The sequence below is a fragment of the Pristiophorus japonicus genome, chromosome 3 (genome assembly GCF_044704955.1).
Source record: "Pristiophorus japonicus isolate sPriJap1 chromosome 3, sPriJap1.hap1, whole genome shotgun sequence".
Classification (NCBI taxonomy): domain Eukaryota; kingdom Metazoa; phylum Chordata; class Chondrichthyes; family Pristiophoridae; genus Pristiophorus; species Pristiophorus japonicus.
Window position 1 is genome coordinate 83,678,708 of NC_091979.1, and position 24,830 is coordinate 83,703,537.

The 24,830-nt window shown below is 47.3% G+C and overlaps 1 protein-coding gene across 1 annotated transcript in view; it reads right to left on the reverse strand.

Annotated features, from left to right (window-relative positions):
* LOC139257649 (dehydrogenase/reductase SDR family member 9-like) overlaps nucleotides 1-24,830 on the reverse strand; it is a 68,217-nt gene that overhangs the window by 31,766 nt on the left and 11,621 nt on the right. The window lies entirely within an intron of this gene.

Consider the following 24,830-nt stretch of genomic DNA (forward strand, 5'->3'; position numbering starts at 1 on the left):
CGGGATGAATGGGTCTTTTTCCGGTTGGAAATCAGTGGTTAGTGGTGTGCCACAGGGATCAGTGCTGGGACCACAACTGTTTACAATATACATAGATGACCTAGAGGAGGGGACAGAGTGTAGTGCAACAAAATTTGCAGATGACACTAAGATTAGTGGGAAAGCGGGTTGTGTAGAGGACTCAGAGAGGCTGCAAGGAGATTTGGATAGGTTAAGCGAATGGGCTAAGGTATGGCAGATGGAATACAATGTCGGAAAGTGTGAGGTCATCCACCTTGGGAAAAAAAACAGTAAAAGGGAATATTATTTGAATGGGGAGAAATTACAACATGCTGTGGTGCAGAGGGACCTGGGGGTCCTTGTGCATGAATCCCAAAAGGTTAGTTTGCAGGTGCAGCAGGTAATCAGGAAGGCAAATGGAATGTTGGCCTTCATTGCGAAAGGGATGGAGTACAAAAGCAGGGAGGTGTTGCTGCAACTGTATAAGGTATTGGTAAGGCCGCACCTGGAGTACTGCGTGCAGTTTTGGTCACCTTACTTAAGGAAGGATATACTAGCTTTGGAATGGGTACAGAGACGATTCACTAGGCTGATTCGAGAAATGAGGGGGTTACCTTATGATGATAGATTGAGTAGACTGGGTCTTTACTCCTTGGAGTTCAGAAGGATGAGGGGTGATCTTATAGAAACATTTAAAATCATGAAAGGGATAGACAAGATAGAGGCAGAGAGGTTGTTTCCATTGGTGGGGGAGACTAGAACTAGGGGGCACAGCCTCAAAATACGGAGGAGCCAATTTAAAACCGAGTTGAGAAAGAATTTCTTCTCCCAGAGGGTTGTGAATCTGTGGAATTCTCTGCCCAAGGAAGCAGTTGAGGCTAGCTCATTGAATGTATTCAAGTCAAAAATAGATAGATTTTTAAGCAATAAGGGAATTAAGGGTTATGGGGAGAGGGCGGGTAAGTGGAGCTGAGTCCACGACCAGATCAGCCATGATCTTATTGAATGGCGGAGCAGGCTCGAGGGGCTAGATGGCCTACTCCTGTTCCTAATTCTTATGTTCTTATGTTCTTATGAATCACGGATCCTTCTGACCTCAGTTATCTTGTTCAAAATGGCAGCTGGATGACATGCTGATCTCTTGCAACCACTTACTATGATTCCCACTACCGGGGAAAACGAAGACTAAAATTAGAGATTGTTTCTTATATTGCACAAAAAATCTATTTCATTGTTACCGTTAGATGCTGACTTAAATATTTTAAAATTCAAATTATGGACCAAATTCTACACATGGTACAGCTGGATCAATGAGCATTTCTACTGGTTAAGTGATTCATTAGATATTTACGAAGTGCTAAAGTATCACTTTTACAGGCACATGAGGCTGAATATTCTGTGGTAGTAGCGGGCACGATTGGTGACGGGTCGAGTGGGAAAGTTGTATTTTTTTGACAGCAGGTTGGGAACCCGCTCCCACATGCTTTTCCCACAGGTGCATCTGTCAGCGTGGAGCCGATCCGACCGGCAGGGGCGGGGGGCCCAATTGAAATCATTATGAGGTACTTTACAGTCACTTAAGAGCCTTTTTCCTCCAACTTTTAACATTTTCTTGCAAGGCCACAGGATTCACACAGCTCGGGAACCATGTCTGTCAACCTGAGGCATGAGTTCTATGACCACTGCTCCAACTGATTACTTGACAACATGGAAAACAAACCGAAATAAAAACACATTGATCACATCAGCTAACAGATTGATGGAGATTCTGTTCTACTTGAAAAACTACTGATAATGTTAATTTTTCACCGCCATTCTCGGCTGTTGCCGTCCAACAGAACAATAATTGCAGTGAATTAATCAGCACTGTAAAAATGACATATACCATTTAAATACATTTTTGTGTTGTTTCTGGTCAGGTTTTTCGAACAGTATATGTGATTACACATTAAATCAAGTCATCAGCCATAACAATTTCATTCTCATCACTCATTCCACTGGTTCAATTTGTTTTCAGTCCCTGAATAGGACTAATTTAATTTTTCAGTCTGAGACTTTCGGGTGAATTTCTGTGGAGGTTCCCTCACTTATCCATTGTTAACTTCAATGGAAGAGCTGCAGAAATCCCAGAAACACATTGTAAGCACCACTTACATGGCTTATCAGGGATTACGCAGGTCTTCCGCTGAACGTGAATAAGATTGTAAGTCCACCCCTTTACAATTACATTTAAAATCTGCTTAATTTTATGTATTACCTATGCATACACATCTTTTATTTGTAGCAGTTACTAATACAAAAATCTATAGATTTGTGATGAAAGCAACAATAAGTTCCCAATTAATGTACATTTAAAATTATATTCTTGATTGTCATGTACGCTGAAGACACCCAGCTCCACCTCTCTACCACTTCTCTCGACCCCTCCACGGTGTCTAAATTGTCAGACTGCTTGTCCAATATCCAGTTCTGGATGAGCAGAAATTTTCTCCAATTGAATATTGGGAAGACCGAAGCCATTGTTTTCCGTCCCCGACACAAACTCCGTTTCCTAGCTACTGACTCCATCCCTCTCCCCAACTTCTGTCTGAGGCTGAACCAGACTGTTTGCAACCTTGGTGTCATATTTGACCCTAAAGTGAGCTTTTGATGACATATCTGCAGCGTAACTAAGACCGTCTATTTCCACCTCCGTAACATCACCTGTCTCCACCCTAGCCTCAGCTCATCCGCTGTTGAAGCCCTCATCCATGCCTTTGTTACCTCTAGACTTGACTATTCCAAAGCACTCCTGGCTAGCCTCCCACATTCTACCCTAGGTAAACTAGAGGTGATCCAAAACTCAGCTGTCCGTGAGCTGACTCGCACCAAGTCCCGCTCACCCATCACCACTGTGCTCATTGACCGACATTGGCTTCCGGTTAAGCAACGCCTCAATTTCAAAATTCTCATCCTTATTTTCAAATCCCTCCATGGTCTCTCCCTCACTATCTCTGTAATCTCATCCAGCTCCACAACCCCTGAGATGGCTGCGCTCCTCTAATTCTGCCCTCTTGAACATCCCTGATTATAATCGCTCAACTATTAGTGGTCGTGCCTGCTGTTGCCTAGGCTCCAAGCTCTGAAACTCCCTGCCTTAACCTCTCCACCTCTCTACCTCTCTTTCCTCCTTCAAGACGCTCCTTAAAACATACCTCTTTGACCAAGCTTTTGGTCACTTGCACTAATTTCTACTTATGCAGCTCGGTGTCAAATTTTGGTCTCAAAATCTGTGAAGCGCCTTGGGACATTTCATTACATTAAAGGCGCTATATAAATACAAGTGGTTTTTGTTGTATTTGTAGATGGAGTTATATTACTTAATGATAATTTTATTAAAATATTTCTTTGTCACTCTTATATAACTTTTATGATATTATTGTACAGTAAAGTTTCAACACCAACTTTGTGAGATTAACTTAAAATTTAATGTGGCCAGGATCCCTTTAAGAATCCCAGCTTAAAACGCATCATGAGTGATGTCACCAGACCTGCTCCATCTTATTGGGTCGGATAACGTGCTGGGCGGGCTTAATAGGCCCTATTAAGGTAAGTTCACAGAAACATAGAAACATAGAAAATAGGTGCAGGAGTAGATTCAAGCCTGCACCACCATCCAATATGATCATGGCTGATCATGCAACTTCAGTACCCCATTCCTGCTTTCTCTCCATACCCTTTGATCCCTTTAGCCGTAAGTGCCACATCTAACACCCTTTTGAATATATCGAACGAACTGGCCTCAACAACATTCTCTGAGTGAAGAAGTTTCTCCTCATCTCGGTCCAAAATGGCTTACCCCTTATCGTTAGACTGTGACCCCTGGTTCTGGACTTCCCCAAAATCGGGAACATTCTTCCTGCATCTAACCTAGCCAATCCTGTCAGAATTTTAGATGTTTCTATGAGACCTCCTCTCATTCTTCTAAATTCCAGTGAATATAAGCCGAGTCGATCCAGTCTTTCTTCATATGCCATCCCGGGAATCAGTCTGGTGAACCTTCGCTGCACTCCCTCAATAGCAAGAATGTCCTTCCTCAGGTTAGGAGACCAAAACTGCACACAATACTCAAGGTGTAGCCTCACCAAGGCCCTGTCCAGCTGTAGTAAGACCTCCCTGCTCCTACACTCAAATCCCCTCGCTATGAAGGTCAGCATGCCATTAGCTTTCTTTACTGCCTGCTGTACCTGCATGCCTACCTTCAATGACTGATGTACCATGACACTCAGGTCTCGTTGCATCGCCCCTTTTAATAATCTGTCACCATTCAGATAATAATCTGCCTTCCTGTTTTTGCAACCAAAGAGGATAACCTCACACTTATCCACATTATATTGCATCTGCCATGCATTTGCCTATTCACCAAACCTGTCCAAGTCCCCCTGCAGCCTCTTAGCATCCTCCTCGTAGCTCACACTGCCATCCAGCTTAGTGTCATCTGCAAACTTGGAGATATTACATTCAATTCCTTTGTCTAAATCATTAATGTATATTGTAAATAGCTTGGGTCCCAGCACTGAACCCTGCGGCACCCCACGAGTCACTGCCTGCCATTCTGAAAAGGATCCGTTTATTCCCACGCTTTGCTTCCTGTCCGCCAACCAATTCTCTATCCACTTCAATACCTTAGCCCAAATACCATGTGCCTTAATTTTGCACACTAATCTCTTGTGTGGGACCTTGTCAAAAGCCTTTTGAAAGTCCAAATACACGACATCCACTGGTTCTCCCTCATCCACTCTACTAGTTATATCCTCAAAAAATACTAGAAGATTTGTCAAGCATGATTTCCCTTTCATAAATCCATGCTGGTGAGTCGAAGAGGCGGGATTCGGAGCGGCAGCGGCCTATAAAAGGCCCAGCAGTTCGGCGAGTTCGAGGTGAGTCGGAGAGGCGGGAGTCGGAGCGGCCGCAGCCTATAAAAGGCCCAGCAGTTCGGGGAGTTCGAGGTGAGTCGGAGAGGCGGGAGTCGGAGCGGCAGCGGCCTATAAAAGGCCCAGCAGTTCGGGGAGTTCGAGGTGAGTCGGAGAGGCGGGAGTCGGAGCGGCCGCAGCCTATAAAAGGCCCAACAGTTCGGGGAGTTCGAGGTGAGTCGGAGAGGCGGGAGTCGGAGCGGCCGCAGCCTATAAAAGGCCCAGCAGTTCGGGGAGTTCGAGGTGAGTCGGAGAGGCGGGAGTCGGAGCGGCCGCAGCCTATAAAAGGCCCAGCAGTTCGGGGAGTTCGAGGTGAGTCGGAGAGGCGGGAGTCGGAGCGGCAGCGGCCTATAAAAGGCCCAGCAGTTCGGGAAGTTCGAGGTGAGTCAGAGAGGCGGGAGTCGGAGCGGCCGCAGCCTATAAAAGGCCCAGCAGTTCAGGGAGTTCGAGGTGAGTCGGAGAGGCGGGAGTCGGAGCGGCCGCAGCCTATAAAAGGCCCAGCAGTTCGGGGAGTTCGAGGTGAGTCGGAGAGGCGGGAGTCGGAGCGGCAGCGGCCTATAAAAGGCCCAGCAGTTCGGGGAGTTCGAGGTGAGTCGGAGAGGCGGGAGTCGGAGCGGCAGCGGCCTATAAAAGGCCCAGCAGTTCGGGGAGTTCGAGGTGAGTCGGAGTGGCTAGCCGGTGCAGCTGCAGCAGGGAGAGAAGGCAAAAAAGAAGTGGAAAGAAATCGAAAGGTGACGTCACAGCCAAGGGGTTAATTGATTGGCTGGTGATTGGCAAGTAGCTTTTCTTTTTCTTTTTTCTATCAGTAAGTAGCCTTTAGGATTGTTGTTGCCAAATTAAGTTAATCTAAGGGTTAAGACATGGCAGGAGAGCTCGGACCAGTGTAATGCTCCTCCTGTACTATGTGGGAAGTCAGGGACGCTTCCAGTGTATGCGGGAAGTGTATCCGTCTCCAGTTCCTGACAGACCGCATGGCGGCACTGGACCTGCAGGTGGATTCAATCTGGAGCAGACAATGTTGTGTATCTATAAAGCATGCACTCCCATGTTCCGTCACCAGGGAGTTCATCCCATGAAGTCCCAAGGGATCCCAGCATCCCTTGGGAGCACTGTATATAAGCCGGCCCCTAAGGCCTGTTCCTCACTCTGGAGTGTCTTATTAAAGACTGAGGTCACTGTTACTTTAATCTCCCTGTGTGCAGCCTCATCTGTGTTAGGAACACAATAACTGGCGACGAGAATACAAATCCACGCAAAGATGCAGCAAACTGTGGGCCTCCTGGAGAAGTTTTCGGAGGGTGAGGACTAGTAAGCCTATGTCGAACAGTTAGATCAGTACTTTGTAGCCAACGAGCTGCACGGAGAAGGAAGCGCTGCAAAAAGGAGAGCGGTCCTCCTCACAGTCTGCGGGGCACCTACAGCCTCATGAAGAATCTTCTGGCTCGGGTGAAACCCACAGATAAGTCGTATGAGGTGCTGGTTCGGGAGCATCTTAATCCGAGGGAGAGCGTGCTGATAGCGAGTTATCGGTTCTACACGTGCCAGCGATCTGAAGGTCAGGAAGTGGCGAGGTACGTCGCTGAGCTAAGGCGACTTGCAGGACAATGTGAGTTTGATGGCTACTTGTAGCAAATGCTCAGAGACTTTTTTGGACTGGGCATTGGTCACGAGACCATCTTACTTTTGACTGCAGAGACACCGACCCTCAGTAAGGCCATTGCGATAGCACAGGCGTTTATGTCCACCAGTAATAACACCAAACAAATCTCTCAGCACACAAGTGCTAGCAATGTTCATAAATTAACTGGAACTGTGTTTGCGAGCAGAAATGTACAAGGCAGAAACCACGAGTCTGCAACTACCAGCAGGCCTCAGGTGACCCAGATGATTCAGAGTCCGCAACAAAGGATGAATGCAAGGCATTCCATTCAGCCTATTCATGCCACTTCAAAGGGTATGTTTGCAAGAGCTGTGGAACAATGGGGCACCTCCAACGAGCTTGCAGATGAGCTGAAAGCTCTGCAAAACCTGCTAACCACCACGTGGCAGAGGAAGATCGGTCCATGGTGGATCAAAGCAATTTCGAGCCTCAGAGAGAGGAGGCAGATGCTGAAGTACACGGGGTGCGCATATTTTCGACGTAATGTCCACCTATAATGCTAAACGTAAAATTGAATGGCTTACCTGTAGCCATGGAACTGGACACTGGTGCTAGCCAATCCATCATGAGTAAAAAGATGTTTGAGAGACTTTGTTGCAACAAGGCATTCAGACCAGCCCTGAGCCCCATCCACACGAAACTGAGAACATACACCAAAGAGCTTATCACTGTCCTGGGCAGCGCCATGGTCACGGTCACCTACGAGGGCACGGTGCATGAACTGCCACTCTGGATTGTCCCGGGCGATGGCCACACATTGCTTGGAAGAAGCTGGCTAGGCAAAATCCGCTGGAACTGGGATGACATCCGAGCGCTATCACATGTCGATGAGGCCTCATGTATGCAGGTTCTTAATAAATTTCCTTCCTTTTTTGAGCCAGGCATTGGAAACTTTTCTGGGGCGAAGGTGCGGATCCACTTGGTCCCAGAGGCATGACCCATTCACCACAAGGCACGAGCGGTACCTCACATGATGAGGGAGAGAGTGGAAATCGAGCTGGACAGGCTGCAACGTGAGAGCATCATCTCCCCAGTGGAATTCAGCGAGTGGGCCAGCCCGATTGTTCCAGTATTCAAAAGTGATGGCACGGTCAGGATTTGCGGCGATTATAAAGTAACTATTAATCATTTCTCGCTACAGGACCAATACCCGCTACCTAAAGCAGATGACCTATTTGCGACGCTGGCAGGAGGCAAGTCGTTCACCAAGCTCAACCTGACTTCGGCCTACATGAAGCAGGAGCTGGAGGAGTCTTCGAAGGGCCTCACTTGCAGCAACACGCACAAGGAACTGTTCATCTACAACAGATGCCCATTTGGAATTCGGTTGGCTGCAGCGATCTTCCAGAGAAACATGAAGGGCCTACTCAAGTCGGTACCACACACGGTCTTTCAGGACGACATATTAGTCACGGGTTGGTACACCGCCGAGCACCTACAAAACATGGAGGAGGTCCTCCAGCGACTGGATCGCGTAGGGCTGCGGCTGAAGAGGTCGAAATGTGTCTTCATGGCAACAGAAGTGGAGTTTTTGGGGAGAAAGATCACGGCGGATGGCATTCGGCCGACAGACGCCAAGACAGAGGCTATCAGGAACGCGCCCAGGCCACAGAACGTCATGGAGCTGCAGTCGTTCCTGGGACTCCTCAACTAATTTGGTAACTTCCTACCGGGGATAAGCACACTTTTAGAGCCCCTACAAGTGTTATTGCGCAAAGATGCGAACTGGGTATGGGGGAAAAAACCAAGTAATTGTTTTTGAGAAAGCCAGAAACATTTCATGCTCCAACAAGCTGCTTGTAATATATAACCCGTGTAAAACACTTGTGCTAGCATGTAACGCGTCGCCGTACGGAGTCGGGTGTGTATTACAACAAGCTAACGTTGCGGGGATGTTGCAACCTGTCGCCAATGCTTCCAGGAACTTGTCTAAGGCTGAGAGGGCCTACAGCATGATTGAGAAAGAGGCATTAGCGTGTGTGTTCGGGGTAAAGAAAATGCATCAGTACCTGTTTGGCCTCAAATTTGACTGGAAACCGATCACAAGCCCCTCACACTCCTGTTCGCTGAAAACAAGGGGATAAATACTAATGCCTCAGCCCGCATACGAAGGTGGGTACTCGCAATATCAGCGTATAACTATACCATCCGCCACAGGCCAGGCACCGAGAATTGTGCGGATGCTCTCAGTCGGCTACCATTGCTCACCACGGGGGTGGAAATGGTGCAGCCTGCAAACTTGTTGATGGTGGCGCAGCCCGCAGACTTGTTGATGGTCATGGAAGCGTTTGAAAATGATAAATCACCTGTCACGGCCCGCCAGATTAGGACTTGGACCAGCCAAGATCCTCTGCTGTCCCTAGTAAAAAACTGTGTACTGCATGGGAGCTGGGCCAGCATCCCCGTTGAAATGCAAGAGCCAATCAAGCTGTTCCAGCGGCGAAAGGACGAACTGTCCATTCTGGCAGACTGCCTGTTGTGGGGTAACCGCATAGTTGTACCAAGAAAGGGCAGGGAGACGTTCATCTCGGATCTCCACAGCACACACCCGGGTATAGTAATGATGAAAGCGATAGCCAGATCCCACGTGTGGTGGCCCGGTATCGACTCTGAATTAGAGTCCTGTGTATGGCAATGCAGCATATGTGCTCAGTTGAGCAACGCGCCCAGAGAGGCACCAGTAAGTTTGTGGTCCTGGCCCTCCAGACTATGGTCGAGGATCCATGTCGACTATGCGGGCCCGTTTCTCAGTAAAATATTCGTGGTGGTGGTGGATGCTTTTTCAAAATGGATTGAATGTGAAATAATGTCGGGAAGCACCGCCACCGCCACCATTCAAAGCCTGAGGGCCATGTTTGCCACCCACGGCCTGCCTGACATACTGGTCAGGGACAACGGGCCATGTTTCACCAGTGCCGAATTTAAAGAATTCATGACTCGCAATGGGATCAAACATGTCACCTCGGCCCCATTTAAACCAGCCTCCAATGGGCAGGCAGAGCGGGCAGTACAAACAATCAAACAGAGCCTTAAATGAGTCACAGAAGGCTCACTCCAAACCTGCCTGTCCCAAGTACTGCTCAGCTACCGCACGAGACCCCACTCACTCACAGGGTGCCCCCGGCTGAGCTACTCATGAAAAGGACACTTAAAACCAGACTCTCGTTGGTTCACCTTCACCTGCATGATCAGGTAGCGAGCAGGCGGCAGCAACAAAATGTAAACGATGGTCGCGCCACTGTTTCACGGGAAATTGATCTGAATGACCCTGTGTATGTGCTAAACTATTGACATGATCCCAAGTGGATCGCGGGCACGGTGATAGCTAAAGAAGGGAATACGGTGTTTGTAGTCAAACTAGACAATGGACACATTTGCAGAAAGCACCTGGACCAAACGAGGCTGCGGTTCACAGACTATCCTGAACAACTCACAGCAGACACCACCTTTTTCGAGCCCACAACACACACCCAAAGGATCAACGGCACCACACCAGACCAGGAAATCGAACCCATCACGCCCAACAGCCCAGCAAGGCCAGGCTCACCCAGCAGCCCTGCAGGGCCAACAACACGCCAGCCCAGCGAGGGCACAGTCAACACACCAGAACAGACATTTGTACTGAGGCGGTCCACCAGGGAAAGAAAGACTCCCGACCGACTCACCTTGTAAATAGTTTTCATTTTGACTTTTGTGGGGGGAGTGATGTTGTGTATCTGTAAAGCATGCACTCCCATGTTCCGCCACCAGGGAGCGCATTCCCTGAAGTCCCAAGGGATCGCAGCATCTCTTGGGAGCACTGTATATAAGCCGGCCCCTAAGGCCTGTTCCTCACTCTGGAGTGTCTTATTAAAGACTGATGTCACTGTTACTTTAACCTCCCTGCAGCCTCATCTGAGTTAGGAACACAATACAGCAATTCGGGGTGAGTCGGAGAAGCGAGAGTCGGAGTGGCAGCAGCCAATAGGAACTGATCCAGAGTCGATGGAATGTTGGAAAATGATTGTCAATGCATCAGGTATTTCCAAGGCCACCTCCTTAAGTACTCTGGGATGCAGTCCATCAGGCCCTGGGGATTTATCGGCCTTCAATCCCATTAATTTCCCAACACAATTTCCCGACTAATAAGGATTTCCCTCAGTTCCTCCTTCTTACTAGACCCTCTGACCCCTTTTATATCCGAAAGGTTGTTTGTGTCCTCCTTAGTGAATATCGAACCAAAGTACTTGTTCAATTGGTGTACCATTTCTTTGTTCCCCGTTATGACTTCCCCTGATTCTGACTGCAGGGGACCTACGTTTGTCTTTACTAACCTTTTTCTCTTTACATATCTATAGAAGCTTTTGCAGTCCATCTCAATGTTCCCTGCAAGCTTCCTCTCGTACTCTATTTTCCCTGCCCTAATCAAACCCTTTGTCCTTTGTTGAGTTCTAAATATCTCCCAGTCCCCGGGTTCGCTGCTATTTCTGGCCAATTTGTATGCCACTTCCTTGGCTGAAATACTATCCCTGATTTCCCTTGATAGCCACGGTTGAGCCAACTTCCCTTTTTTATTTTTACGTCAGACAGGGATGTACAATTGTTGTAGTTCATCCATGCGGTCTCTAAATGTCTGCCATTGCCCATCCACAATCAACCCCTTAAGTATCATTCGCCAATCTATCCTAGCCAATTCACGCCTCATACCTTCAAAGTTACCCTTCTTTAAGTTCTGGACCATGGTCTCTGAATTAACTGTTTCTTTCTCCATCCTAATGTAGAATTCCACCATATTATGGTCACTCTTCCCCAAGGGGCCTCGCACAATGAGATTGCTAATTAATTCTCTCTCATTACACAACACCCAGTCTAAGATGGCCTCCCCCCTAGTTGGTTCCTCAACATATTGGTCTGGAAAACCATCCCTTATGCACTCCAGGAAATCCTCCTCCACCGTATTGCTTCCAGTTTGGTTAGCCCAATCTATATGCATATTAAAGTCACCCATGATAACTGCTGCACCTTTATTGCATGCACCCCTAATTTCCTGTTTGATGCCCTCCCCAACATCACTACTACTGTTTGGAGGTTTGTATACAACTCCCACTAACGTTTTTTGCCCTTTGATGTTCTGCAGCTCTACCCATATAGATTCCACATCATCCAAGCTAATGTCCTTCCTAACTATTGCATTAATCTCCTCTTTAACCAGCAATGCTACCCCACCTCCTTTTCCTTTTATTCTATCCTTCCTGAATATTGAATACCCTTGGATGTTGAGTTCCCAGCCCTGATCATCCTGGAGCCACGTCTCTGTAATCCCAATCACATCATATCTGTTAACATCTATTTGCACAGTTAATTCATCCACCTTATTACGGATACTCCTTGCATTAAGACACAAAGCCTTCAGGCTTGTGTTTCTTAACACCCTTTTCCTTTTAGAATGATGTAGTGTGACCCTTTTTGTTTCTTGCCTTTGTTAACTCGGCCTTCCACTATTGCTTTTCACCTTTCTACCATCTGTTTCTGCCACCATTCATTGTTACCTGTATTTCCCCCTTTGTGACACTGCACAAAAAAACAGCATTGTATCACAAAATCTTTTTGATAATTTGGAGCTCAACTTTGTGTTGTGAGTTCTCATCCTTATTTACAAAGCCCTCCATGGCCTCGCCCCTTTCTATCTCTGTAATCTCCTTCAGCCTCACAACACCCCAAGATGTCTGTGCTCCTCAAATTCTGCCTTCTTGAACATCCCTGATTATAACTGCTCAAACATTGGTGGCCCTGCCTTCAGCTGCCTAGGCCCCAAGTTGCATGTTCAGCCATGAACTCATTGAAAGGCGGTGCAGGCTCGAAGGGCCGAATGGCCCACTCCTGCACCTATTTTCTATGTTTCTAACTCCCTCCCTAAACCTCTCCGCCTCTCTACCTCTCTTTCTTCCTTCAAGACGCTCCTTAAAACCTACCTCTTTGACTAAGTTTTTGGTCATCTGCCGTCATTTCTTCTTTTGTGGCTCGGTGTCAAATTTATTTGTTTTTTTGTTAAAACACTCCTGTGGAGCATCTTAGGACATTTTACTATGATAAAGGTGCTATGTAAATACAAGTTGTTGTTATTGTTCCTTTGTCTTCCAACACCTTTCTACTTCAAGATAGGAAATATCCTCTCTGGTTACAGGTGTGGTGTTGGAAGACTGCTAATGTTGTACCATTGTTTAAAAAGGGAGAAATGGATAGACCGAGTATTTACAGGCCGGTCAGCCTAACCTCGGTGATGGGCAAATTATTGGAAACAATTCTGAGGGACAGTTTTAATCATCATTTAGAAAGGCATGGATTAATCACGAACAGTCAGCATAGATTTGTTAAGGGAAGTTTGTGTCTGACCAACTTGATTGAAAGTAACAAGGAGGGTTGATGAGGGTAGCACATTCGATGTAGTCGACATGGATTTCAGCAAGGTTTTTAACAAGGTCCCACATGGCAGATTGGCCAGAAAAGTAAAAGCCTATGGATCCATCGGAAAGTGGCAAGTTGGATCCAAAATTGGCTCAGTGGCAGGAATGATTGCCTGGTGTTTTTGTGACTGGAAGGCTGTTTCCAGTGGGGTTCCACCAGGGCTCAGTACTAGGTCCCTTGCTTTTAGTGGTATATATCAATGATTTAGACTTCAATGTAGGGGCATAATTAAGAAGTTTGCACATGATACAAAAATTGGCCGTGTGGTTGGTAGTGAGGAAGATAGCTGTAGCCTGCAGGAAGATACCAATGGACTGATAGTAAAGTGGCAAATGGAATTCAATCCGGAGAAGTGAGAGATAATCCATTTGGGGAGGGCTAACAAGGCAAGGGAATACACAATAAATGGTAGGATATTAAGAAGTGTAGAGGACAGAGGGAATTTGGAGTGTATGTCCACAGATCCCTGAAGGTAGCAGGAGAGGTAGATAAGGTGGTTAAGAAGGCCTACAGGATATTTTCCTTTATTAGCCGAGGCATAAAATATAAGAGCAGAGAGGTTAGGCTTGAACTGTATAAAACACTAGTTAGGCCACAGCTAGAGTACTGTGTATAGTTCTGGTAACCACATGACAGGAAAGATGTGATTGCACTAGAGAGGGTACAGGGGAGATTTATGAGTATGTTGCCAGGACTGGAGAATTTTAGCTATGAGGAAAGATTGGATAGGCTGGGGTTGTTTTCTGTTGAACAGAGGAGGCTGAGGGGAGACTTGATTGAGGTAAAATTATGAGAGGCCTAGATAGAGTGGATAGGAAGTATCTATTTTCCTTAGCAGATAGGTTAATATCCAGGTGGCATAGATTTAAAGTAATTGGTAAAAGGATTAGAAGGGAGTTGAGAAGAATTCCTTTTTTACCCAAAGGGTGGTGGGACTCACTGCCTGAAAAGGTGGTAGAGGCAGAAACTCTCATTGCATTTAAACAGTACTTGGATATGCACTTGAAGTACCGTAACCGGCAAGTCCATGGATCACGAGTTGGAAAGTGGGATTAGGCTGAACAACTCTTTTTTGGCCAGCTTGGACATGATGGGCCGAATGGCCCACTTCTGTGCTGTAAATTTCTATGATTCTATGATTTGAAGTGCAGGGATGGTGGAGTTGGTGCAACCGTTCATTGAGAAGCAATACAAGGATAATAAACTGGGAGGCGGGGGGTGGGGCAAGTTTTAATAGAACTGGTTCTCCACTAAATATTGTCATGCTTGCTGGCTATGAGGGTGCTCCAGTGGACATGGCAACCCCTGAGTCTCGATCACCTTGTCTCTGTTATCTTTGACTACCGTCTGATCCTCCTTTTTGCCTTGCTGCATGATGAGTTCTCTCCTGATAAGCATTTACTGAATGCAGCACAATATTCTATAATTTTGGAGACCTGTTCAGGGCTGTACAGCAATTGGTGCAGACAGCTAAATCTTTACTTAGTATTACATAGTATTTACAGCACAAAAATGGGCCATTCGGCCCAACAGGTCTATGTCAGTGTTTATGCTTCATATGAGCCTCCTCCCGCCTTACTTCATCTCACCTTATAAACATCGGGCAGTTTGAGCAGTCCTACTGTTGGCTCTATTTGTACCATTGTGCTAGGGGCAGCATTAGGTTTTCTTTCAGCTGCAGTTCTTGGATTCTACACTTGTGCCTTCAGCCACAGCTTGAAAGGGTATCTGTCGTTACCCAGCATCCATCTAGGCAACAACTGCCTTGAAATAATGGTGCGATTGTAAACTGTTATGCAATAAATGCATTGTGGCAGCTTCCAGTTCCTTGTATCTACCTGCATGATGTCCACATGCTATCTGCACAATGTTGAAATCAAGGCCCTTCCTATTTAAAAACAGCATTGCTTCTATTAATGAAGCATGCACTTTTGGAAAACCAGTCCTATAAAGAGGTGAAAAGCCCTTTTTTGTTGCTGGTCATTATAATCATGAAAAGTAATAAAGTCCTTGGCCCTGGCAAACAATGTATGCACTGTATACTGGTTGGTCTCACAGATATCATCTGAAGCAGCCTGTAAAAAGCTAGTGACATGGGCCCAGAATTTGCAGTGGGTAATAACAGCACACTAACAGCGTTCGCCGTTATTACCCCTTTGAAACTGACTGCAACTTCAGGATATAGCAACTGCGCATCTAAAGGCAGAAATCCTGAAGTTGCAGTCAGTCATCTACTGCCCCATCCCCACGACCATAGCCGGCAATCTGGGTAATCAGGGAAACTGACAAAAACTTGGGCTTTTCCATAGTGATATCACTGTGAAATATCCCATTAAATGTTAGGCCTTATTGGATTAGGTGTAGCTGGGGTTTTAACAACATATTGACTGCTAAACAAGTGTTATGGACCTGAAAAACTAATTTTAATTTTGTGCAGTGTCAAATTTCACCATTATCATAAAAAATATAATTTTGAAGAAACTTTTGAAAAAAATTAAGATTTTTTAAAAAGTTTGTTCATATTTATTTGAGATTTACCTTTTCCCCATGTGAGAACCCCAATCTTTGTTTTGCTCTCTATAACGGTTCTCATTTCCTGCTTCTCTGACTCTAAGAATTCTGCATTGTGATTGTCTGCTTAGATAGCTTGTTGACCCTTGCCACTGGATAAAGGCCTAGCTCTGTCAAGCCCGTGTGGTAGCTGGTGTGCAACGGTCACCATACGTTAAAAAAAATTCACCCACAGGCATCTTCCACCCACTCAATTGGAGTTCAGGACTGGAACATCGGGTCCTTCATCGAAACACCTGTAAACTTGTGGAAGCAAGTCATCCTCGTTCCAGGGAGTGCTTATGATGATGATGATGGGCTTGTTGACATTACAGCAGAGGGATTTCCCATTATAGAGTGCTGCAATCTCTTACACATCGAAAGAGCCAAACTTTTCACCACAGAGATTTCTGTGGGCAGCTTTCTTCAAGGCCAGCCACGAACACCTTTGCTTCTGACCGGAAATTCTGGGCCACAGAGGTTCAAGGCAGGTGTGACTTCATTATCATGGGCAGGGCTGTCCCCATTGTGAAGGAGGTTTTCCTTCACCTGTCAGCCCTTGAGTTTGAATACATCTTCACCAGATATAGTAAACCAGTTCACAATATCAAAATGCTACCGATAAATCAGTAAGCTCAATCACAGAAGCCTGGGCCACGATTTTGCCTACCGAGGCGGGCCCAGTGCAGACGAGGTAGGTGGCGGGTTGTAATTCCACTCCAGACTCCATCCCGCACTGTGAAAATAATTTTCCATTGATGGGGCTTGTTAAGCCCGCACTGCGAGGTTCCCAGCCAATTAAAAGGAAGTGGGTCTGATGACATAATTTAATGACGCGTCATCAGCCAGTCTCCTTAAAGGGACGATGTCCACATTCATTTTGACAGTTGTACTGTCAGTGTTCTGCAGCATTGCGAAGCTACAAACACTGACAAGCACCGCAGAGAGGTGCAAGGTCGCATCCAGGCTCTCCCATGACTCCCTCCATATGTTTATGGAGGGAGTCACAGCATGCAGGGAGGTTCTCTTCCAATGGATGGAAGAGACCTCCCCAGGACACTAACGTAGCATGGTTGCACATTGCACAGGAGGGCACAAGCAGGGATGTCGTCAGGAGGACCTGGCTGCAGTGGCACAAACCTTTCAATGATCTCAGTCGATCACGAAATGTTACTGCAAAGCCACACTCGACCTCATCTTGCTGTGCCATCATCACATCCCCATCACTCTGCCTTCCCTATCTTACTCCTGCACATCTTTACGCATGCTAACTTATCTTGCACCTCCATCCATCCCTCTCTCTGTATCTGCATTGTCACTTCTCCATCTCACTCGCCACCCCTCACAGTCACCCTCATTCTTGTATAATCAAACCAACTAACAACACACAAGGGTAGGCACTTCGGTTTTTTAGCCAATATTCATGTAAAGTATCTGTTGATGTTTTGGCAAACATTGAAATCATTATTTTCAACACTTTGCCTTCTTGGATAGATTTGTGTGTACCTTTGGAAGTGGCTTAGTAAGTTGTAGTGAATGGTGAGACATAATGGTAACCCTCAATGGTCATGAGTGTGAAAGGAATGGCTTGGACATTGTAGGATGCTTTATGATGCTGGTGTGGACTGGTGCTAACCTGGCGCATTATATGGCAGCCAGGCTGTAGAGACTTCAAGTGAAGTAAATCTGGCCATGGTGAGGCCTCCCAGACAGCAATGTGGTCAGGTGCTGATGCCCTGTGTCCTGTGCAGCATCAGGTGATTGCGGAGGAGGTTGATGTTTTTGTTGGTGATGCTGGTGTGCCTGGTGATGTTGGTGTTGGGGCGGATCATGGTGAGATTCTGAGGACCAAGGTGAGATTTTTTTCAAGGCATTGATGTTGCTGGAATAGATGGCAGCTGCAGTTGAGATGATAGAAGCGATCTATTAATGGTGAGGGAGGTTGCTCCAAGGAGGTGACAATGGATAGAAAGTTTACTCCAAACACTTCCAACCTGCATAAAGCTAAAAAGTGTATTCCAAATCCTGAAGGCTCCAGCTTCAAAGATTGGAAAGTGAACAGCTGTGAAATGGTAACTTTTATACCACTTTTGCAGCTGTCAACTATTCAGAGGAATGGAGAGTCATTGAGAACCCGACCTGCTTACCTGAGTGCCGGGAACCTCATGAAAAAGCTAAAAAAATGGTAAATATATGATAAAATGCTGTTTAAGTTCTTTTAACAAACTCTTAATTATATCAACTGGCTCCCTCGCCGCTTGGTGTCGGGTCTGTAACACACAGACAGACCCAGCACTTGGGAAACTGATGTGGAGGTGGGTTGACAGCGGGCTGTCAAGCTTCGAACTCACGCTCTGAGCGCCGGCAAAATTCCGGCCCTGGTGTGGAAAATAGAAATAAAAATACTGATCCAGTTGGGAGGGCTCTTGTAAATTTAGAATTAATAGCTGGGTTAAAGCAGGGAGAATGCCCTCAACTACAATTCTCTCTGATATAATTGAAGCAGCCTTTAACAATTAGATTCTAATGTGTATATTAACCCCTCAAACCACTGTAATTCAAATAAATCAACCAGAACGTTAACAGAATCAGGGGATATTAGAAACATGTCTTGTAGAAACATGACCTATTATGCAGAAGAGTAGGCATTCAAGACTGTATCAGGTAAATAACAGAAAAAAACATACACTGAGTAAGTCACAAGACAATGGATAACGCAAGCATCAGGTATAACCTGCTAAAAGAACAATGAACAGCAGATGATAGAATAAAGCGCATTAATTAAGCGGAATTATTTCCATGACTTAGTGGTTTGTATCATTGTGCACAACATTTCGTGCTCCACCCACGAGCACTATTATATTTTCTGAGAAATACAACATGAACATTCCTATGCTAATTCGTACCAATTAATTTCCCAAAGATTTTGCAACTTCAGAATCAAATGTATATTGTGTTATACCACTCCTAAAATCACACACCCTTTGCTATTCATCACCAATCATTGCTACACAATCAGCTGATATAAAGCTCTAATGTAAACCTTTCGCAAACAGAAACAAGAATATTGTCTATGCAGTACGCAAGAAATAGTTGACCTAAAGATGAATTAACATTTATCCGGTTTCCTGTTAATCTGGAGGTTGTAGAATATGTGTCCCTGATCCCCAGTTTTTACACGATTCCAGCAGTGGAATGACCTTATGCATCCGATATGCGGTGCACCTAATTTTGTGCAGTTTGATTTTGGTGCTCACAAGGAGGCTATGATTAAGGCACAAACAAAGCTAATTTAAATCAAAACATTGTGCAAATCAGATTCCACACTGAATTTCACACCCTTATAAAATAGATGCAATACAGGAAAATGGGCCTGGCCTGCTTTGGTGTCTCTTAATGCAAGGTTCTGTTATTTTAGCAAATGTTCAATGGACCAGTAGAAAAACACTCCTGGGTCCCGACCTCGCTGCTCCCGACCTCGCTCCTGGGTCCCAACCTCATTGCTCCTCCCAACCTCACTCCTGTGACCGGACCTCGCTCCTAGGTCTCAACCCTGCTCCTGGGTCCCGACCTCACTGCTCCTCCCAACCTCGCTCCTGTGACCGACTCGATCCTAGGTCCCGACCTTGCTTCCGGGTTCCAATCTCTCTACTGAGTCCCGACCTCGTTCCTGGGTCCCGACCTCACTGCTCCTCCCAACCTCGCTCCTGTGATCAGATCTTCTTTCTGGGTCCTGACCTCGCTGCTCCTCCCGACCTGGCTCCAACATACACATCCAATCAGCTACCTGGTGGCGAGCTCCTTTTAAGTCCCGCTGTTGCTGGTGTCTCCACCCACGTCCGGTTGGCGCCACAAGGATGTCCGCATCACCCGCGCCATGACAGGAGCTGACGAGCGAACAACTGCTAGACCGACCACTAGACTGACTACCGCCTAATCTGCTCTGTCATTTCCATCAATGTAGCCCCAAAACAGTGGCCGCAACAGAAACACTGCCGCAGGAAAATCAACGCTTGAGCACTCAAAGACCCTGCTATTCAGCCAGTGCCTCACAACCAACCTGACGACTTCCAGTGAACTGGAGATGCAGAGTGTCCACAGTGCCTGGTCTGCCCTCAAGGCCTCCATAATTAGTGCCTGTGAAGAGACGCTTGGTCACTCCATCAGGAAACATCAAGACTAGTTCGATGAGAATGACTCGGAGATCCAGGAGCTAATAAGCCATAAGTGCAAGGCATTCTTGAACTGGAAACAGCAACACAACTCGCGAGCAAGATAGCAGCTCTATAGACGTCTGAAGGCCGAGGCCCAACATAAAACTCGCGAGCTAAAGAACAGATGGTCGGTGGAAAAAGCGCAGGAGATCCAGCAACTAGCCAACAACCACGACGTGCGTGGATTCTTTAGCATAGTCAAGACCACCTACTGCCCAAGCGCCCAAGGTCCTACCCCACTGAGGGCCAAAAATGAAGAGGTACTCATCAAGGACAAAGAGGCAGTCAGTGCCCACTGGAAGGAGCACTTCGAAGATCTCCTTAACCAAGACTCTGTCTTCAATGCGAGTGTCCTCGACTCCATCCCACAGCATGCTACCCGCCACCACCTCAGCATAACCCCAGCCCGGCATGAGGTTGAAAAGGCCATCCGACAACTGAAGAACAACAAGTCCTCAGGAGCAGATGGAATCCCCGCCAAAGCACTAAAGCATGGGCAGAGAAACACTATTGGCGTGAATCCATGAACTAATTTCTCATACTTGGAAGGAGGAGAGCATGCCAGGGGATCTCAGAGACACTGTAATTGTGACCATCTTCAAGAAAAGTGGCAAGTCCAATTGCAGTAATTATAGAGGAGTTCCCTGTTGTCTACTGCAGGGAAAGGCATCGCAAGAATCCTCCTCAATTGCCTTCTCCCAGAGACTGAAGAACTCCTCTCAGAGTCACAATGCGGATTCCGCCCACCAAGGGGCACAATGGACATGATCTTCACTGTGTGTCAAATCCAAGAAAAATGTAGGGAGCAGCACCAGCCTCTGTACATGGCCTTCTTTGAGCTCACAAAGGCCTTTGACACTGTCAACCGTGAGGGATTATGGAGTGTCCTCCTCAAATTCGGCTGCTCTCAAAAGTTCATCACGATTGTCCGCCTGCATTACGATGACATGCAAGCCGTGATCCTGACCAATGGATCTACCACAGACCCAATTCACTTTCGGACCGGGGTCAAGCAAGGCTGTGTCATCGCACCAACGCTCTTCTCGATCTTCCTTGCTGCAATGCTCCACCTCACCCTCAATAAGCTCCCCGCTGGAATGGAGCTAATCTACAGAACAAATGGGAAACTCTTCAACCTCCGTTTCCTCCAGTCCAGATCCAAGGTCAGTTAAACCTCTGTCATTGAATGACAGCAGGCATTTGCGCACGCTTGGAAATCGAACTCCAAACCTTCGTCAACACCTTCACCGAAGCGTACGAGAGCATGGGCCCTACACTAAACATCCGTAAGACAAAAGTTCTCTACTAACCTGCCCCCCGCCACACAGTACTGCCCCCCGATTATCAAGATCCATGATTAGGCCTTGGACAACGTGGACCATTTTCAATACCTTGGGAGCCTACTATCAACAAGGGCAGACTTCGTGTGCCAGTGCAGCCTTAGTTTGCCTGAGGAAGAGAGTGTTTGAAGACCAGCGCCTCAAACCTGGCACCAAGCTCATGGTCTACAGAGCAGTAGTGATACCTGCCCTCCTATATGCTTCAGAGACATGGACCATGCAGAGCAGGCACCTCAATGCACCGGAGAAATACCACCAACACTGCCTCCGCAAAATTCTGCAAATCCATGATGCACCAATGTCAGTGTTCTCGCTCAGGCCAACATCCCCAGCATCGAAGCACTGACCACACTCGATCAGCTTCAATGGATGGGACACATCGTCCGCATGCCTGGTACTCAACTCCCAAAACAAACACTCTACTCAGATCACTGACACGGCAAATGAGCCCCAGGTGGGCAGAGGAAACGCTTCAAGGAGACTCTCAAAGCCTCTTTGAAAAAGTGCAACATCCCCACCCTCACCTGGGAATCCCTCGCCAAAGACCACTCAAAATGGAGGAGAAGCATCCGGGAAGGCACCGACCACCTTGAGTCTCTTCGCCAGGAGCACGCGGAAGCCAAGTGCAAACAGCAGAAGGAGCACACGACAACCCAAGCACCCCACCCACCTGCCCCTCCAACCATCGTCTGCCTCACCTGTGACAGAGACTGTAGGTCCCGCATTGGACACATCAGTCACCTGAGAACTCATATTAGTGTGGAAGCAAGTCATCCTCAACTCCGAGGGACTGCCTAAGAAGAAGATGACTTTGTGAGAACAGCACTTCCCTGCTGGCCCTCACTGGTGCAAGCAGTACATCCAGGGAGGCATCAGAAAACCTGCAGGAAATCTTATTACCCCACATTTCAGCCATCTTCCAGAAGCTGAACACAATATTTTTTTATTCATTCATGGGATGTGGGTGTCGCTTGCAAGGCCAGCATTTATTGCCCATTCCCATTTGCCCTTGAGAAGGTCGTGGTGAGTCACTTTCTTGAACCGCTGCAGTCATTGTGATGAAGGTACTCTCACAATGAGTTACGTAGGGAGTTCCAGGATTTTGACCCAACAACAATGAAGGAGCGGCAACATATTTCCAAGTCAGGATGGTGTGTAACTTGGAGGGGAACTTGCAGGTGGTGGTGTTCTCATGCACCTGCTGCCCTTGTCCTTCTGGATGGTAGAGGTTGTGGATTTTGGAGGTGCGGTCGCAGAAAAGCTGGATTTGCATTGAGTGAATGCAACTACCCTTTAAGAGGTACATTCACCCTTAAAATAGTGGCCCAGGATTCCTGACAGAAATTGTATGGTTGCTGGCACCTGATGCCATCGCACACTGCACACCTGCTTGCCAATCGAATGTAAATGAAGCCCAGCCATTAAGATCAGCTGGGCCTTGCGAGCTTTCAAACTTCCAGGTGTGCCACCCATTTCGATCCCACCACTCCCACCCCAAGTGAAAATCGACATCTCTATTTCTCTGACTTTGGCCTCTTATGCTGCTTCCTCCCTTTGCTTTACCATTGGCAGCCATGCCTTTACCATGCCGAAGGGATATACAGTACCCACCTGAAACAGGCATTAGGTTCCTTTAATATGCAAATCAGGGCCCTATGGCAGTTGTAGGACCCCAAATGCGAAACTCAGGTCCAAATGAGTGGAGCATGCACTCTGTATGGTTGAGTTAGTTTTATCGAGCAGTCTAAGGAGCAATCCTAAAAATTCTACTCCTGATAATCCAAAGTCGTTTTTTTGCCACCAAGAAAAAATGTCCAATACTTTGAATAAAGCAATGTAATTAACACAGAAAATTGTGAATTTAGTGTTAAAAATAATTGGAATTAACAGGTCCTTTGAATGAAGTGGCTTTGAATTAAGAATATATAGGGGGAAAATTCGGGTCGTTTGCGCCACCGGGAGGGTATTAACAAGGCGCAAACGACCTTTCGCCTGGGCGCGACGCCACTACCAATTCCCCTGAAATTCTGCCGTGCTTTAGCGGCAGCGCTAACCGGTAGCACCCCACTCCTCCCGGTAGCACCACATCATCACCCGTGTGCAGCGACCAGTTATCGCCCCGGAGCGTAATTTCGGGAGCGCCCCGTGAAGCTGCCGTGGGCAATGCCCACAATAGTTCCGTGGGGCACATGCTGGGCTGTAGGACACTCGCAGGACAAAAATTAAAGGGATGTGCGGCGGTGAAAATTAAAAAAATAGTCGCACTACAGGTCGTGGCCTTCCTCACTCCAGATCGCGGGGTCCATGCAGCGATCTTGCAGCCCAGCATTCCGCTTGTGCACCGGGCTGCTGCCACGGCACCTCACTCCCTGGTGATCCTGCGATGGCCCCTTCTCCCTCCCACAGAGTCAGCAGCTTGGCCCCCCCCCCCTTTAATGGAAGGGGAAGGCGCTGTCTTCCCGCCAGCACTACACATCTCATTATGTAGCGCTGGAAAATTTGCGTCCCTTTGCGCCCCAGTCCCACCCCCGTGAGGAAGTGGAGCTCAAGATTATGCACTCCACTTCTTCTCGGGGGCAGTAAGCCCAATATGGCTCGTGGGGCAGGACCTCTGCGACTGGCACAGCAACTCCCGCCTTGCGGCTGTCCTGAATTTTCAGCCGAGAGTTTGAAAACTTTGTACGCTCTTGGAGATAAGCAGGCTGATTGCTAAAGTTGTTTCCTGTTGAATCCAGCTGATAAATCCTAACTTTGTATTCTGAACACTATAAAATAGATAGTTTTAAGCAATGAATATAGGTGTTATTTCCCAGCGGTGGAAATTCTACGGGGGAAAAATTCCATTACGCCCATTTAGGGGCGTTAACATCGGGAGGCGGGACATTTTGCACCAGGCATGGAAGTCCCCCCACTACTTGCTAAATTCGGGTTACCGCTCCCCTGAAAAGAAGTAGAGCACAAAATAATGCACTCCATTTCCTATCTGTGGCGGTAGTGGGGCGGATGCGTCAGGAGTGGGGCGCAGAGCTACACACTGGGCCGCGTAGTGCTGCCACGAAGGGCAGGGTCCAAATTAAACGGAAGGGTCCAAGCTGCAAACTCTTCAGTACTGAATGTGGCCTCCCTGTACCACCGGGGAGCAGGGGTGTCATGGCAACAGCCCGGCACTCAAGCAGAGTGCCAGGTTGACCAATCATGGCATGGACCCTGTGTTCAAAGCACCAACGGGGCGCTTGGCAAAATAGGCAGGTTTTTTTTGTAATGGCCCACATCTCTTTAACATGTGCCCCGTGAGTGGCCGGCTGCCCTGTACATGCCCCTGGAAGCTGTCATTGGCATTGCCTGGTGCAGCTTCAGGGGGGCTATACCTAATTTAGGATTCAGGGCACTAACGAGGTGCTGCGCAAGGTGATGATGAGGTCATCGCCAGCGCAGTGGTGCAGGGCACTATGGGTTACCACCGCTGCTAAACTCACCCCAAATTCAGCTGGAGTCATTCGCGGCGCTGCGCCTGGGCGAAAAGTCATTTGTGCCCCATTAGTTCCCCCCCGGATTGCTAATGGTTGGTGCAAACGACCCAAATTTCTAGACCCACATCTTTTTATTGCTAAGCTGTCTGGTCAACCAACTGGTGGAGGCGGGCAATAACATTATTCAAAAATTCAAGTGA